General features: G+C 43.2%; 1 protein-coding gene across 7 annotated transcripts in view; it reads right to left on the reverse strand.

Annotated features, from left to right (window-relative positions):
• The window catches only part of NME7 (NME/NM23 family member 7), a 116,669-nt gene that overhangs the window by 1,261 nt on the left and 96,088 nt on the right, over positions 1 to 19,320 (reverse strand). The window lies entirely within an intron of this gene.

Here is a 19,320-nt window from a genome sequence, read left to right on the forward strand (position 1 = left end):
GTCACAGTAAGGGAGACCTTGTTTCCCACTCGTATGTGCAGCAGAGAATCATGTGATGAAGATGAATGCCAGAAGGACAGTTACTCCATGGAACAGAGAGTAATAACAAGGCAACATTATTGAATGGCCCAGTTAACGGTGATCAGACAAAAGCCCAACTTCACAGGTTTTAGGAATTCTCTTCAATTACCGGGCAACTAGCAAATTTATAAATGGTATCCTCAATATGAAAGTCAGTTTCTCAAAAAATCAGCCACTGTTGTGGGAACAGGAAGTATCACTCCTGTGAATATGATGGCTTATTTTATGGAAACAGCTCACTTGGGGGAGACAGGGTCTCACTACACAGCCTTGGTTGTTCTGGAGCTCAATATGTAGACAGGGCTGGCCTTGAACTCGCAGATCTGTCAGCCTCTACCTGTGTTAGGATTAGGGGTGTGCCACCTTGCCTCGATACAGCACATCCTTTTCAGGCTGTGAATGAATCAGGCTCATGGTGTTTGAGTAAGATGGGGAGTAGGGTGGAGTTGGGGGTTCAGGTCTCAGGAAAGAACTCTTTTAACCTGGAGGACAATTTCCAGTTTTGAAGCTATTAAAAGGTCAAAACCTTGGTGACTGATACAAATACTGGTTTCAAAGATCCTGCGCTGCGCCCCAGTGCTCTTGACTACTGCACACGCACACAATTCTCTACCTGTCACTTCTTCCAGGATTCTCTCCAATTCCTGTTTTCCATAACCTTTCCAGACTGTGCCAGTGCATCCCCACCCAGGCTCCTCAGACTGTACCAGCTAAGAGCCTTGCGAACATGGTCTGCATTCTTTGATTTATATAATTGACTGCGGACCGGACCTACTTTGTCCCTTCAGCTAGAACTGGGTCAGGCCTACAAACACAAGCCACTCTATGCAGCAACACACTAGTATTAAGTGCTTGTATACTCACGGCATTCTTCCTCTTATACATTGACTAGGGAACTTCTTGTGTGTATGTGTGTGTTCACATTAGTGTGTTCCTACCACTTTTTAGGTGTATGTAGAGAGCCACCGCCTACCTCTAGGATGATTTTTACCCTGTTCATATAAATCCAGCCAGTCAAACACACACAGAAGGGTACCAGATTTTCAAAGGCAGTGTTAATCAAAGATAAGCTAGCACTGAAATAATTAAGGAGAGGGTCCCTCTTTCTATCTGTCACAGTCCCTGATGGGTGTTAGTTAGCATGACCTAATCCCAGGTTAATGATAAATGGGACAGGCTGGGGCTCAGCTTTAGTGAGCAGTATTATCTAACTAGAATTGAATGATCTTTATTTTCATTGTATTATCTTCAGTTAAGAACAAGGAAGAGTAATTTTCCATCTATGGCCTTGAAATAAACATTCATGTAGAGTAGTAAATATATTTAAAGTCAAATGGCACAAAAATCTCAAGTGTCAGAACGGTAGAAATTGCGCAAGTGAAAATGGCTGGAAGCAGTGTAATAGAAGCCAGTTTCAGTTGTGAACCTGTTCTGGCAAAACGGAGTTTGAACCCCATCGACCCCAGAACAATAGCGTGCTCTGTCTGCTCCAGCGTACTTAGTACCAGATAGACTGCCCAACTTTAAATTAAAAATGTTATCAGTGATCAGATAAAAGCTCAGTTATTAGAATCTTTCAAACCCAGCAGTAGTTCACACTGGCTCTTAAAGGATTAGTAACACTTTCCAGTCTGTGTATATATTGCCTGTGGTAGACAATCAAATGAGGTTACCTTGCAAGACTAGGACTGAAGACCCTTTGCATATGGAAAAACACTACCCAGACAGTTGAACATTTTCAAACAAGTAAAGAGACCTGGGGTTCAAATTCAACAGAGGCAACGTGGCTCGCTCTTGGGTAAGAGGGCATTAGCCACACATGGTCCTTTATTCCTGGGCTGCACACTGGGAAACGGATGACAAGGTGTGACCACTGGTGGCTCCCATTAGCCCACAGTGACCAACACCTTTGCCTAGAGCTGGCCTTCTTTTCTTTCTTTTGCAGACTTCTTTGGGGTCTCCTACCATACTCAGCCCTGAGTACTTGTGGAGAGGGAACCTTTAGACACAGAGGATCCCCATTTTCAGGAAATGTTTGCCCTCAGACTATACGTCATGAATGGCCAGTTCCATGTCCATGCTTTCTGTCTCCCTCTTGCCAGTCACTGGCTTGACTAACACTGTGCATGTGACACTCATGGTAATTTAAAGCTGGGAGAAGACTGAATCCTCAGAAAGTTCAGTCTGGAAAGGAAAACCCATGTGACAGAATAAAATCACAACAGTGTGCTGACAGAGGGGTGGTCATCAGTGGGAATGAAACATTTCACAAAAAGGGTTAACTTTGTTTTTGTTCGTTTGTTTGTTTTTGTGGGAGGACTAACTAACATTTAACTTCAGTTTTAAGGACAAATTTCACCTGACACGAAAACTTAGCATAACTAATCCCTAGGCCAATGGGCGATGATACACAACTTAGAAGAGTAATTTGAAGGCTGCTTGTCCCAGTGTTAGCCTTAAACAGCTTACAGCTACACTACCTTTAGTGCTCGTACTGTCCAGTCTCACTTCATCAACTAATTCTGGCTCCTTCATGACAAACTGGTCCCTCACCTCCTGACCGTGGAGATCCTGGCTCTCTCAGGTCAGGTGACCTTCCTCTACAAGAAGATGGCAACTGGCTGAGTTGTGCTGTCTTTTCCCTTAAGGGAAGGCTTTTGTGAACCCAGCCTCTGCATTTGTTCATGTTGATACCAGGATCATAAAAAGGTTATATTTGTTAAATACATGTGAGTGTTCTGTAAATGGTTCAAGCATAGGTTCAATAAAAGCTCTGGGGTGGGGGAGGGGCACTGTGGATTGCTCAGGTGTGGTGACTACTGAAGAGGCCTTGAGGAATCTGTGACCGACCACTGTTCCCTGCATCCCCTGGAGCTCATGCGCAGGGAGTTCACAGTAAGCCTCTGCTTAGTTCACTAGCCCTGCTTTCAAGGATGGCCTCCCTTTGCAGATGCCTGGGCTTTTTCACTGAAAAGTTTGTGTCTATTTTCAAATACTTTTTAATTTTGGGTTGAGTGGCAGGAAGATGTGGAGTCATTATATATAGATAGTATTCAATAGTTAGGGATTTGTCACAAATGTTTAAGGAATGTATCTATCCCACTGTTGTGGAGTTCCAGCACCAGGATAGAGTATGTGCTTGTGCACAAACAGATTTTCATGTAAGAGCTAGTCAGTCTGAATTTGACAGAATTTAGCTACTTCCCCAATAATATGATGCTGGGTTTTAAATGCACTCGTACTTTCAATAGGGAACCAACATTGCCTTCTGGTGGGCCCTTCACAGCCAGCTCTGGCTTTGTGAGCTACAATCTGTGCTGTCACACAGGGTCACATGGTTTAACGTTCTGTTACTGCTCAGGATTTCTTAATGGGTTGTGGACACAGGGCTATGCTGTCATTCTGCACTAGTTCTGTATCACATCAAGGGGTGGGTGCATTACTGCAGCACTGGCTGCCCTAGTGGCTGAGTGGACGATGGGACTGAAGGAATTGCTTTTCTTTTTTTTTTTTTTCCCAAGACAGGGTTTCTCTGTGTAGCCTTGGCCATCCTGGACGCACTTTGTAGACCAGGCTGGCCTCGAACTCACAGCGATCCGCCTGCCTCTGCCTCCCGAGTGCTGGGATTAAAGGCGTGCACCACCACACCCGGCCTAGGAGTTGCTTTTAAAATAAGTAATGAGCAGGCATGGTGGTGTGCGCCTTTAGTCCAGCACACTCAAGACTGAGGCAGCAAATCTCTATGAGTTTCAAGTTAGTCTGGTCCACTCAGAGTTTTAAAACAGACAGGGTACACAGTGAGACTCTTTTTCAAAACAAAATACATAAATAAAAATAAGAAATAAGTTAGCAGGCCAGCACAGTGGCGCACGCCTCTCATCTCAGCACTCGGGAGGCAGAGGCAGGTAGATCTCTGAATTTGATGTCAGCTTGGTCTACAGAGCAAGTTCCAGGACAGCCAGGGCTACACAGAGAAACTCTCTTAAAAAGACAAAACCCAACAACAACAACAAAAACCCAAAAGATAATAAGCAATGAGAGTCAAGCAGGTCTGCAAAGCTGAGGGGTAGGTGGAGTAAACAGGGTGGAAGCTGGCAGACTCTTGGAGTGGATTTCTGGGCCTGAGCTGGCACCGTGCACACAGCAGAGCGGGCATGAGGAGGGTAAACTTGTGTGCAGGTGGTAACTCCAGCACGACAGAACAATGGCAGTCTCACAGGAAAGGAAGGAAGGGCAAAGGACTTGGCCTCTGAGGCCACAGCTGGGCTGCAGCATAGGCAGTAAGGTAGCAGGAGCATTCTGGGAGGGAGAAATGACTGGCCCACCGCTGTTCTCTTTTGTGATACAGGAACTGAACCTGGGTCCTCATACATATCAGGCCAGGGCTCCACCACTGAGCTCTACCCCGGACCTTTTACAGTTTTCATTTTGAGCAACGGTCCTTTTAAGTTGCACAGCCTGGCTCTGAACTCTTCCTCTTCCTGCCTTAGCCTCCAGAGGAGTGGCTGAGATTACAAGTGGCCTGTGCCCATACCGGGCCACAAATTTCTTTCATGAATTAATCTTGATTCCTTATCAAAGAGGAATATCAGTGACTCACAATTAACTCCAAAGTTCTTTGATTTATGAAATGGCATAAAATGTGGATTGTTCAAGTCTTATCTGTCTGAGGATTTCACTCAGCAGAGCGAAAAGCTTTATTTTGAAAGCTATACTATTACAGATTCGCCATGAATCTGGATAGTTTACTTCAGCTGAAGTTTAAATATTCTAAATCATTCAGAAAAACCTCACCAAAGGCTACAACAGAGCAAGTGGACCAAAGTCCAGCTGGCACGTGTCAAGACTAATGCAGATGGAGTTCAGGAGTGTTGTAGAATCGGGAGAGGCGGTCTCCATGGCAAAGGTCCTCTGGAACTTTACCCAGAGAAAAGATGAGTGCTTCTAGCACAACAGTGATGGCAGCAAGACTGGTAGTCTTCACGTTTGTGAAAACAATTTTGATTTAGCTGTTCGGGCAGGTAGAAAGACACATGGCCTCTATTCCAAATGAGCAGACTCGTTTGTGACTAATGTCATATAGTAAATGTGATGAGGCGGCTCTACAGAGCATGCCTTAAATGGAGGCATGGGCCATAAACTGTATTCTTGTATCATCTGCCGTCAAGTTTTTTTTTTCTGCCGGGAATGAACACAGGAAGCTGGCGCCACAGCAGCCACTGGGGAACTCAGAGGCAGGCCCAGGGGAGAGCTAAGGTCACTGCAGGGTTTGAATCATGAAGCCATGGAACCTGCGCTAGCTCTGCCTGCTTCCTGGCTTCTTTTTCATGTCAAGAAAATCTGCAGTTTGTTCTTCTGGCATCTCTGTCAGGCAAATCCAAGAGGGCACAGGTAATGACCAGTGTGACATTGCTTTGTAAGTGCTTTGTGACGTCACTATCTCTGTGTACTCAGTGACTACAACGCCACCTCGGTACAGCCATCCAGGAAACTGAGGTTAGGTCTCAATAGTGAGCGAGAAGCAGAGCTGTGCTTGGAAGCTGGGGGACCTCATTCTAATTGTAATCCATTTGCTGCCACCAACATGGAGGTTCTGGGGTCTATGTCTACTTTCCCCTTATGCTAAGCATATGCCACAATGTTTGACATCTCTATTAGAGACAGAGGACATGTAGAATAATCTAAAAACAACAAACAACTGATCAGAAAGTTGCAGAAAGAAGTTTCCCTAGGTGGGGTCAGACCACCCTGAGCTTCCTTATACTCCTCAAGAACTCCTGCCTGGCCTTCTTCTACCTTCGCTGACGTCCTCACAACTCACAGTCCTTGGGACACTTAACCCTGACTTCCAAGTCCGCCGGATCTAGACTCACGGAAGAGACACGCCTCTCTGAGCACAGCTGTGAGGGCCTCTGAAGTGAGGGTAACTGAGGTGGGGGAAGCACCCCCCAACCTGAGTGGCTTTAACCTTGGGCTCAGGCCTGACTGCTAAGGGGAGAGAGTACAAGCCTCAGTCTCAGTCCCCCTCTGCTGCCTGACTCCGGATTCAACAGGACCCTGTGCCAACTCCTGCCACCATGGCTCCCCACCCTGAGGGACTGTACCCTTAACTGGGGCCAAAATAAACCTTCCCTCTTTACGTTGCTTTTGCCAAGTATTATGTGGCAACAAGAGAGAGCTAACCAACTAGTCCAGTCATTATGAGGAGAGCTAACTAACTAGTCCAGTCATTATGAGGAGAGCTAATTAGTGGCCACTTCAGTGGTGCTTTCCACTGAGGAAGTGGACACCTGGTTATGAGAGGAACACGCTGAAGGTGCTTCTATCTCAAGGGAGGTTTCAGCGATGCTGTGACCATGACTGCCCCTCCTCACCCCCTTCATCACAACTGCTAACGCACATGAAATGTGAGTGTTGATGGATCTCGTACAACTATTCTCCGATTCAATCATATGCTAACAGTGAGTTTAAAGAGCAGTGTGAGATATGGGCACCATGGCAAGGCCAACTGGATAACTGAATTGGACAAAAAGCAAAATCACAGAAACTAAGAAATGAAGGAGCCCCGAGTCTTGTACAGCCATGCCATTTACTGCAGTCTCTCTTTTTTATGCCTTTTCCATCCCCTAAAATCGAGTAAAGAAGAGAGCACTATAGTTTAACATTTCTACTCCCATGGAGATCAATATTAAAATTAAGGAAAATCAGAGAAAAAGGAAAACTTTGATGATGATAAAAATGTGCATAAGCTTAGAGTTTATGCCAGTTTCTTCCTTTCGTTTCTGACATCTCTCTCGCACACTGCTGTGTTAAATGCTAAGAACACAACTAAGGACACAGCAGGAAGGACCCCTTCTCACCTTAGCTACCTTCTAGTTAAGAAAACAACCCCAAACTCAGCAATGATTTTTTTTGAAATACCTAATATATGTTAATGCTCTCACAGATATGATAAAGATTGGTTTAAATATATGTACTAGGAAAATATAAAAGTAAGAGCAATTAAGGAAGACTCTGAAGAAGTTAGAAATTCAGACCTTTGCAAAAGTGGGAGCAGAACTAAAGCAAATGGGCATTGGCGAATGTGTGTTAAAGTGGGGGGAGATTAGAGATCAGCATGACCCCAGGAGAGTGAGAGAATGCAGTGGAACAAATAATAAGTAAAGCGCCATAACACCTGTAATGTAGAGAACACGTGGGACAGGAAGGAGAGCCTGACTGCGCTGCAGGAGCTCTGACTATCATAAATAGACCAGAAATGTTAAGGGGAAGAGAGATGCAATCTAGTCTGTGATGCTGGCTGCAGCAGGACAGCAGAAACAGAACAAGCTGTGCATGAGGGGCAGGCTGGTCCCTGTTTCCTAGATCAGTGTTTGCCACATTAGCAACAAAATGTCAGTAGACCAAGGGAGCTTAACTTCTGTCACCTTCCTAGAGCTCAGCCTCTCCTCAGCACCACCTTAAGCCAGCAACTAGCTAATGAAAAGCAAACAAAATGAAGGACCACAAAACTCTACAGAGCCAAGAGATGTTGTAGTTGATACAATGTCTGTAGTCCTCTCAGCTCTGCCAGTGTAGGTAGAAAAGAGCTGTAACCTACCCACAGGAATCACGGTGTTCTAAAGTTTTCACTTGCAAAACCAGGCAGTGGGCCACCTGTGGCTAGCGGGCTGGAGCTCGCCAGCTCCTTATCTAAATCAGGTTATGTTGAATTAGCGCAGATTCTCTAGCTGTTGCTGACGTGAAAATTTCCCAGTCGCTGAATAGGAATACCATAGTGAATAAACAAAGGAAGAAATATGTCACGGGCTCACTTACCTTCATATTTACTAACAAAACTCTAAAAAATTATTTTTACATAATAACCCTCAGAAGCTGATGTAAGGGTAAGAATTATTGACTGTTCTTCGTTAATAAAGCCAATGTGTATTTTATCAAATCTATACCTGATACTTAACAAATACTGAAGATAATGCTAGTTGACACAAAAGGGATAAAAATTTACCTAATAATATTGTAATGTCACAGTTTCTTACTTTTACAAAGTTTTCCCGTTACTTTAAACTTGTATCTATTTATTTACTGTGTGGGTGGGTGTGTCATGCGCTCCTGTGGAAGAGTCAGGTCTTCCCTTTCAACATGTGGGTCTGAGGACCTGAGCTCAGTCATCTGGCTCGATGGCAGCATGTGTCCGAATCTGTGAGCCACATCTGTGCCCCACCCTTTACTTTGTTCATTCTATCTCATTGATTTATGTGTCATTATAAGAGAACTGTCTGAATAGAAAAGGAACCCCAAACCCAGTGTGACTGCGGTTACTGTACAGTCACATCAATTACAGCTTAGAGAGGACAGCAGCAGGGACTATGACACTAGTGAACTAATTCTGGATCCTCATTAGATAGTTGGGTCCTAAACACTGACCTGAGGGAACAGCCTTACTCTATCCCACAGACTTCATCTATTGCATTTGTACAAAGTCTTGCCGGGTGTGGTGGTGCACGTCTTTAATCCCAGCATTTGGGAGGCAGAGGCAGATGGATCTCTGTGAATTTGAGGCTAGCCTGGTCTACAAAGCAAGTCCAGAACAGCCAAGGCTATACAGGGAAACCCTGTCTCAAGAAACAAAACAAAACAAAGTCTTTTCACTGGTGTCTTTGAACTATTATCATCCTAAAAATCTTCTTGGTCTTTATGAAGTGATTCAAGCCCATTTGCTTACTTAGTTCTATACTGATGAATCTCACTCAGTGTTTAGTATGCTACTGGCATCTTTCTCCCGCTCTGCATTTTTTTAAAGCAAGCTGTGTATGACAGCTACTGGCTAAGGATGACTCTATGAGTCACATTCTTCATCTGGCCTGGACAGTCCCTTCTTTTTGAATCTAGGCTGTCTCTGGACTCATCCTGAGCAGGAGAATGCAATGGAAGGGCCACTGCACCCGTGCTTGGCCTAAGCCCAGCAGCTCCTGGCTTTGGCAGCCACCGAAGCTGCCGTGTATGGAGTGTGCCTCCCAGAAAAAGAGAGATGCCCACGGAGAGAAGCTCTGAGCTCACGTGGGGAGAACAGAATCTTAGCTGTCTTCACTAAGCTAGCCCTATCCTCTGCCCAAACCCACATGAAGAAGCCATTCTGAACATTCTGCCCCAGCTGAGCACCGAGCTGACAGCAGCCCCAGTCAGCACCACACAGGCAAGAAGATGAGACTGAGACACTGTCATTTACATCCCGTAAAGCCATGTGAAAGATTTAATTAGATACGGATATGTAATGTGTCTTGCATAGTAACTGGCACATAAGAAGTGCTGAAAATATTCCATTTTATTTTTGAAGTTAAAATTTATCCTTAAGTGATAGATTAAACATAAAGTTATATATGTTAATGGGGTGTCACATACTGTTTCAATACATGTATACATTGTATAATGTTTAAATCAGGCTCAACATATTTATCTCCTCAAAATGTATTATTTCTTTAAGAATACTTCCTTCTGGCATTTGTTGTATTTTTTTGGGGTTAGCGTCACTCTGTTGCTCTGGCTAGCTGAGAACTCATTATGTAGACCAGACTGCCCTGTAGCTCACTGAGACCTGCCTGCCTTTGGCCTCTCAAGTGCTGGGACTGAAAGCATACCACTATGCCCAGGCACTCTGCTGGCAGTTTAAAATGTACAATGTTAGTGTTATCTACGGTGACCGGCTGAGCAACAGCACAGCAGAACCTCCTACCTGATCATGACTTAGAACCAAAGATCAAAGTTGTCCCACTGTTCCCTTGTGTCTCTTCCCCCCAGCCTCTGATAACACGTTTTGAATAGTCATTCCTATGAAATCAGCTCATTCAGACTTCATATAGAGATGAGACTGTTGAGCATTTGTAATTTTGTTCCTGAGCACCTAGGTGACTACAGCCCCAGTCAGCATCACACAGGCAAAAAGACAAGAGGTCACATAATGATCTGTTGTTCCATCCATGTTACAGATGACATGAGTTCATTTTTTTAAAGACCAAATAATCCACATTGAGGTACGACAACAGTGGTCAGAATGGCCCTTATTAAAAGACCAAAGATAACAAGTGTGGCAAAGTTGTGCAGAAAGGGGAGGCCCTTGCACTCTGTGGAGAACGTACAAATAGGTACAGCCATAGAAGCCAGAAGCACCATATACCTGATCCAGCCGTCTCCCTAGTGGACCTAGCCTAAGGAAATGAACCCAGTATGCTGAAGAGACAGCTACACGCTCATGCTCATTACAGCACCATCCTCAACTGCCACGAAAGGACACAACTCAGCTGCCCACCCACTAACGAACAGGGAAGGATTTCATTTTCCTTCAGAGGGGTCAGAGGAAGAACCTGGGTGGACTGAGGGCTCAGGCTGCGCCCCGGCTGCTAGTCTTCTTTGTGCTGCAGCTCCGCTGATGCTCAGCTGAACCCTGTTTCTGGCCAACAATCATCATGATGTACTGTACTGGGCTGAACTGTTCCCCACTTCCACTCTCAAAGTTCATTTGCTGAACTGCCAACCCCCAGCACTTCGCAGTGTGGTGATGTTTGGAGACTGGGTCTTTACAGAAGTGATTAAGATAACTCCACTAAGGTGGCCTTAATCTAATGGGATGGGTGTGAGTATACGAACAGACCGAGAGGCAGCCTGCCTCAGAGGAAGACTCTATGAGCTGGGAGCATCTGAAGAAGACAGAGTCTAACAAATGTGCTGGTAAAACTGGATCTTCACACACACAAGCATGACACCAGATTTCTAACTCCCATTCTATTACAAGCTACTCCCAATGGGTCAACGGGCTGAAGTTTTAAAAGTGTCAGGGGGAAAAGTAAGGACAAAGATATTGTCAAGGGCAAATACTTTCTGAGCATACCCCAGTTGCTCAGGAAACAGCACTGAGATTGACAAATGGAATAAAAAAGCTTCTGTAGAGCACAGTGAAGGGAAAAAGTGTACAGAATGAGAGAATCTGGCAGCCACACATCTGACAGAGGATCAGTACCTAGAATACACAGAGAACTAAAAAAGCTAAACACTAAAACTATGAACAACCTAATCAATAAATGTTCAACATCACTAACCACCAGCGACATGGAATTAAGAGCTACAGAGATTTCATGGCATTCCTCAAGACAACAAGTAACGGAGCGCGGGTGAGGGTGCAGACAAATGGGAGCCCTTGTACACGGGCTGGTGGGAGTGTAGACCAGTCCAGCCACTATGGGGATCAGTAAGAAGGTCCCTCTAAATCCAGAAAGCAGACCTCTCAGATGATCCAGTGCTACACCTCCTCAGTATTTACCCACAGGTCCCTTAAGAAAACATATCACAGAGATCCTTCACATCAGTGTTTCCTGTCACACCATCCACCACAGCTAAATCACAGGACCAACCTAGGTGTCCGACCAACAGCGGGACAGATAAAGAAACTGTGATCTTATATATGCAGTGTCATTGTTTTTTTATCATGTTGTTTGTGGAAATTGGATGCAACTGCAAATAATCACATTAAGTGAATTAAGTCAGTCTCAGAGAGACAGATATTGTATGTTGGCTTTCATTTGTGTGTCCTAGACTTTATAGGCACATAAAATCATGTTTGTACAGAGTGCATTAAAGCAGAAGTAAGTTACCTGGGTACAAACTGAGCTAACAGGAATGTAGAAAAGACAGACATGGGAGGCAGTGGAGTGTGGAGAGACTATGCTCAAAGCCCAATATATATTTCCATGAGAATATCTTTATGTATTCTTGTATAATAACATTTTAAAAATGAAAAAAATACATTAGTTCATACCTCTTTTTCCCCCTTGAGTCAGGGTTTCTCTGTGTAGCTGTCCTGAACTTGCTTTGCAGAGCAGGCTAGCCTGAAACTTAAGAGATCCACCTGCTTCTGCCTTCCAGAGTGCTGGGATTGAGGCGTGCACCACCTTGGCTGGCCAACACCTTGATCTTGGATTCCCAGCTTCCAAAATGGCAAGAAGGTAACTTTCTAATGTGTCTGCTCCCCAGCCTATTGCAGTTTGTTATGACAACCATAGCAAAGGAACCTAAGTACTATGAAAACAATTAAAGTAAACACCAGAAGCCGGTGAATTGTGGGTGGCAAAGACAATAAAAAGGTAACGCTGCACTGATCGTTTAGTTGAAGAACAGTCAAAGAAGAAAACTCTAGGAGGAGACAAGACTCAGCACTCCAGGAGCCAGGGTGGGATGGCCAACTGGGAGAAGTCTTCGTAGATAAGATGTTTATCTCTGAATATAAAATTAGAAAACCAAAACCAAAACCAAAAAACTTCTAACTAGGTTAGTGACCTATAATTGTAATCCAAGATCTTGGGATGTGGAGGCAAGAGGATTTTAAATTCTAGGCTACATCGTTAGACTCTTGACTTAAATGAAAACATAAACATAAACATAAAAACAAAACTAATACTTCTACTAATGCAGAAAGTCAGCAGACTCTACTATCAGGACCCTTAATCTTTTGAAAAGTTTTAAATCATCTTCACAATAAAAATAGAAAGTAAAATATGTCATTCTTTGGGACCTAGCACTTTACTCTTTCAAATGACATCTGCGATGCCAGCACTCAAGATTTGGTACTTTTAGTCCACAACAGACACAGCCATGGTTGATGTAAAGTTCAGCTACTGTGCAGAGACAGAACCGTGCCTGGGGCATGTACAATTACCACCTTCCTGACCCATCCTCCTTGGCATAACAGAAAACTCGCCAGCCTTCTACAACAACAGTGTCAAATTGTGATCAATGACCTGTTTGTACAATCAGTCAAAGTGACAAAAGTACTCTGGAGAAACGAATCGATTTTGGTCAAAAGGATTATTTATATTGTAACAATTTTTAAATGAGCTATGGTTACCTCTTTGTAACTTCCCAAGATACCTCCTATGCTAGTGACACACACAGGAGCTGAGCAGGAGACCAACTTACTGGGTAGTCTAAGTCTCACAATCAACTAAAAAAACTTTAAATGCAGCCAATGATTATATGAAAAGTGGACTTGTTCTAATGACCAAATAATAAGATTAGACCTCCCTGAATCTATGATCCACACAGAGTTCTAAGCTAATCGTTTAGTGATCAAGGAACATTGTGTTGGCTCTGTTTCTTATCAATTAAACTTTATTATACAACCCAACTAGTTTACACAAAAGGGAAAAAAGGTTAAAGGGAAACAAGAGTGAACCTTCCGGTATCTGTTCTACGGGACAGGTCCCTAGGTATCTCTGGCCTGTGCGCTGGTCCAGCCTGTTCGCTGATCCACGTGTGCTCAAGCTGGGTCTCAACCTGTTGTTCCTCTCTCTCCTCTCCACCTGCCTGCCTGTCACGTGCAAGGGGCAGTTTCCCTCTCCCACTGAGGGTCGATTAGAAACACAATAGTCCAGGTGGAGTCCCCAGGTCCCCTTTCAGAATTCCAGGTCTAGGATGGCCCCACCCATTCTATCTCAAGGTTAATCTCAGGGAGTATCCGTGGTGTGTCCAAGGGCAAAGCCCGCCAAGACTGCTTCCACCTGTGACAAAGCTTACAATCCTTCCCACAACACTGTATTGAGACTGAACTTTAGTGGGCTGAAGAGATGGCTCAATGGTCAAGAGCGCTCCGTGCATAGCCATGAAGACCCGAGTTAAAATCCCGGCAACCAGGTAACAAGCCACATTGGTCTTAAGAATGGCTGTAACCCTAGTGCTGGTGATTGCTGGCTGCCCTCCTTAGCCTAGAAACAACAACAACCAAAAAAAAACCCAACCACAACCCAAACCCTAAAAAACCTGTGAGGCCCAGGTTCAGAGAGCAATCTTGATTTAAGAGAATAAGGCAAAGTGGATAGAGGATACAAGTCACCCTCCTCTGGCTTTCATGCATACACAAGCATGCACACTGGCACACCTGTGCACACACATCACACACACACACACACACACACACACACACACACAGACACACTGTGGGGGGCAACTATACTTTAAATGTTAAAATATAAAGGGCTGCAGGAACAGACTTTGTTTAGTTTTCATTTTATTTTGCTTTGCTTTTGTCAGGCTGGAGATTGAACCCAGGCTGCTGCATGCTTAACTAGTGCTTGACCATGGAGCCCACCAGAGAAACGTGTTCTTTAGTAAACACTACCAATCCATAAACATCTTAGCAATAGCATGTAACCTTTTACTAAAAAATTTTTTTGAATGATGTAAAACAACCTCACATCTTGTTTAAGGTTTAAGACTGAGCAGGTGCTGTTAGCTGTGGATTACTTGAAGGCAGAGGCTGCTGCATTCCATGGCACTGGCAACAGGACTACTCATGCATGTTCTTTACAGTTTAGAGTCACTTACAACAGTGACTTTCTAGGAGGCTTAGTCGGTGGGGAGAAATTTTGCAGTCCTTTAGTGATACTGTGCTTCCCAGTATTATCTGGGAATTAATACTCAAAAAAAATGACATGAAATACTGTCACCTACTAGCATATGACATTCTCTATGGCTTTTGTCTTTCTGATTAAAGGGTGCAGAAGCATTTTTAAACTAGGCGACTGAAACCCAATGTCTGGATTTACAAGGGAAAAATGCTTTCCGGATAGCATTGTAGTTTCTGCATCATTAAAATATTAAGTGCGTGAACGAGGAACAGTATTTACTCATCTCCTTGGAATGTAACTAGTCGTAAAATCTTTACCGGGGAAACGCTTATCACGTGAGTTGCTATCATTCCCAAGGTTCTAGTGAAAATCTTCATACTATACCATGGGGAGAAAAAATTCCCTTATTTCCTTTAGGTTATAAATCTATATGTTCTACTTAAAAATTTGTATCCTTGTTTGGCTGACTCTTGAATATCAGAGGTTCAAAACAAAAATTTAAAATATTGGGTTCAAATAGAAACATCCTTGAACTTAACTCCTCAGATTGGTGTTAGTGTTCAGTGTGACCCTGTGGTACAGCCAACTCTATAATCTGTTACTTGGTTCCATTACCATGGATTAATTACTCCAGTGTTTGAGTCACAAGCATTCTAAGACTTGATTGCTCAGATATCACGTGGACATCTGATTAGTAGAGAAATGTGCTTTAATTACTAATCAGCCAGTAATCATGTTGCCTTAGCTGAGCAATTTGCCCCCACAGAACTTCTACAAGCTGTGCTTAGTGACACACACCTTTAAGCCCAGCACTCAGGCACAGAGGCAGCTACATCTCTAAGAGTTTGAGGTAGCCTGGTTTACATAGTAAGTTTCAGGTCCGCTAGGGCTATATAGTGAGACCTTGTTTCAAAATAATAACAACAAAAATATGCAAAGAAAAAGGTATATAGTTTTCTAGATATTAAGTATAGGTAATTAAGTGTCTAAGAATATTTTATTGGATAAATAAGTGAATAAAAAGCTTCAATTCTGCTGACTTTATATATTTAAATGTTTGTTTTTCATATTGACTTTGAATATAATGATCCTTTTTAAAATTTTACTGGTTAGCATGCATAAAATACAGAATAAAACATGATTTGAGAAAACATTATGCTACCAAATTAAGTAGGAAAAAGCCACATTATATTACCTTTGACCTTCAAAACACAACTGGAATGCCCACTGCTTTTCTAAGCATATTTGATTAGTTAGCAATGTTGTGCAAACTCTTATAAGTCACTTTTTATTGAATCTCTTTCCTTGAGCAAAAATAAAGTTCCAGCTAAGGATGTCTAGGGTCATGAGGACAGGCAGGGCAAAGCAGGGAGCCCTGCAGTTGACCTACTACTTGGTACTTTTATTATTCATCTTAGAATGGGTGTAGACAAACAAGCACAGATGTGTTGTCAGGAAGGCCTCTGAAAGGCAGAGGTATATCAGACTGAAATGAGCAGAGAGGGGCAAAAAAGTGACTACAACAGAGATGAACCCAAGACCCTGCTACTGCTTCCTCAGCAGGTAGAAGATAATTTTGAAATCACTGAAACATTTAAAGGATGTGTTTATCCTCTCCTAGATACTTAATGCTGTTTTGCATGTCCTATCACAAAGTGAACTGAATCTGGTCTTATCATTTTAAGATTATGCATTAACTAAATCAAACAATGTGGGCCCAGTGAAATGGCTCTTAGGGTAAAAGTATTTGCCATTAGGCCTGACAACCTAAGTTCAGTCTCTGGAGTCAATATATGGAAGGAGAAAACCAACTCCCTCAAATTTCCATATGTATGCTGGGTATGTGCTTGTGTGCACACAGGCACATGCTCAAACACAGTGCCTATGCAACACATGTATACATGTAATAAAAAATTTTAAATGCATAGAAACTTGTTTCATTCCATGTTATCATCTTGACAGTGGATTTTTGTTTGTTTTGTTTTTTGAGACAGGGTTTCTCTGTGTAGCCTTGGCTGTTTTGGACTCACTTTGTAGACCAGGTTGAACTTGAACTCACATCGATCCACCTGCCTCTGCCTCCCAAGTACTGGGATTACAGGCATGTGCCACCATATCCAGTGATAGGGGGGAATTTATAAATAATGGAGTTCCCAAAAAAGATGATAACTTAGACTTAATTACATTCTATAGGATCCTCTAGGAATAGAATCAAACCAACTTCTTCTGGTTAATATAAGTAAATTATGGATTGGCATTAAGGGCTATCTGTACTTTTGGTACTAATAAATCAACAGTAGAACCTCCCCCATCCACAATTTTCATTTATTGGACATTTGCTATATGCCAGACCCTACACTGCATCCCTGTGGCAGACACCAAAGTTAGACCACTGACTTGACAGTCTACTTTTATTTGGTAGTTGGAAAGCTATAAACTACATTTCCCAGACCTCCTCATAGTTCTTGTTACAGTTAGACTCCACTAACTAGATCATTTCCTGTGAAGGCCTAGGAGGCTGAGAAGTAACTGAATATTTGTAGTGACAAGTCTGACAATGTTTTGTTATCAGATTGTGGCTGAGAGAAAACAGTTTGGTTAGCAGTTTTGGCTGAGGTGGTAGCAAAAAATGGGCTGCCCACCTCTGGATCAAGGAGACAGCAATGTGAGAAATCAGTGTTGTTAACATCCTCACCCTTGCACTGATTTTTCCCTATACTGAGTCACTGTCTCCTTGAAATGCCCAGAGCGCATTCTGACTTCTGCACTGAACTCTGCTAATACTCCCTGTCTGACACAGCCTCATCTGAGTCTTACTGTGAAATGCATCATTTCTATTCTGCACGTGGGGATTTTGGTAGGGGGAGAATGTGGGATTTAAACTCATCACTCTTCAGATTCTGGGCCTAGGATTCTTATGCTCTTGGGCTTCCCTCACATTTAGATTTTAACGACGGCCCACAGACATCTGCTTTGCACAAGATGATCCAATTCTAACTTTTATTTTACCAATCCAACACTTTAAACTTTTGCCTTTGAACTCAAGTTCAGACCTCATGGCTATTAAAAGCTCAGCTAACTTCTCTTACCACTCCCATGCATGCACAGACTTCGGACTCTCAGGAACACATGCCTTGCAGTGTTTGCAGCATGGCCACAGTAAAATAAGAAGTTTCATTCTCCTAGGAATTCAGTTTTCAGCCTTCAAGCTTTAGTTAAACGATGCTTGATTTACACAGCACACATAACGCTTTTACCAATAATTGAAAAAGAATAAAGCATATCTGTGCTTGTAACTAAAGGACAGGGGGAAAGCATCTGAAGTGTGGGGTAGTGGAAAAACCCAGGGCTCCACTTGTTCCTGTATGATCAGCCACGTGACCTTAGGCAAGCTACTTCCTTCACTGGGCTACACTGTCTCTCTTCATGGGTAAAAACAAGGAGAGATTCATATTTGACTTGCTCCCAACTAAAACCCAAAATGTTTGGGGTTTAGGGAGGGAGTCAAATTTTGTCACCTCATGGCATACTGAGAGCATATTTTTGTTTTTGCTAAGGAAGTCTGCTTGGTGATTTTAATTTGTTGAATTAGGACGGCCCTATGCACCAGTTTCCTGAGATATGAAACAGGCATTACTTCATTTTAACTGTGAACAAGACCATCATCTCCTTAGGACATTTCGAGCAACTATTTTTAATTAATTTTGGATTGTGGGTCAGGGTGAGATCTAATAAAAGCTACGAGTTCTTTTTGTAAGACACTGAATATTCACAACATTTTGAAAACAATGTCAAGGAGTTAGCCCTGAGTCTAAATGTACGAATAAATCTAGAATTCCCAAGCGTGACACGAACCAAGCATGCACCTCGAGCCTTAGCTACCGTCTCTCGTTGCCTGCCCTTCCCTGACTTATTTTAGAGTCTAAGCCATGAAATCCATGGGCTTTAGTACACACACCATTTCCTCTGCTAGAATAACAGGATCCTTTTAAAAAATCCAGCTTCCAATATTTAAAACAGACTTTATCCTCCAAGCATCTCACAGGACTCTCATGCTAGAAAGTGGCTAAATTTTTCAGCACCCCATGACACTTGCTGAGGTTCTCAACTCCTACTCTGTGGGGTGAAAATGACCTATTTCAAAGACAATCTCCCCTACAGACCACTACCTTCACTGGGAGTGGAAACTGTTTTTTAAGCCCTAGACAGGGTCAATGTAATGAACATAGGCAAACCCAAGAAGGGCCATGGTGTAAAATGCAGGAAATCTAAGAGAACATTTGGGTAACATCTTTCAGCTAGAGAAATGCACTTGAGTATCAGTCAGCTGAAGAAATGACAGTGCCAAGTGTCAGCTAGGGCTGTTCGGATTGCAGCACACAGTGCCAGGCCACTGAGCTCCTAAAAAAAGGTCTGCAAAGTACTGAATGCTGAGTAACCAATGCCAGTGTTTCTTCTGTTACAGAAAAAAAAAAAAGTCATCACGAAAGCAATGAGTACTTTATTAAAACAAGTTGAAGGCAAACCGCAGCTATCTACCAGCACGAGGGCATGAAGGAAAGCGCCACGGTGCTCACGTGCTCGCTGGGAGTGGAGTTTCCTAACTCTGCTGTGTGACTAGCAATTGCAGATCTGAGTTCTCAGGCAGTGACTGTACAGTAACCACGGAGTTAATGTACAACTCACAAAGGGGAGGACTTTGCACAGAGTTCTGGACACTGATATACTAAGCAAAGAAATTACTTTGTGGCTTTAAGCCAACAGTAGTGATTCATTTACTCAGCAGATTAGGCAATTTGCAGTTCTATGGAAGACGCTAATGGAGCCAGTGCTAGTGAGCAGCACACCA

The sequence above is a fragment of the Acomys minous genome (assembly GCF_964271855.1).
Source record: "Acomys minous genome assembly, chromosome: 1".
Classification (NCBI taxonomy): domain Eukaryota; kingdom Metazoa; phylum Chordata; class Mammalia; order Rodentia; family Muridae; genus Acomys; species Acomys minous.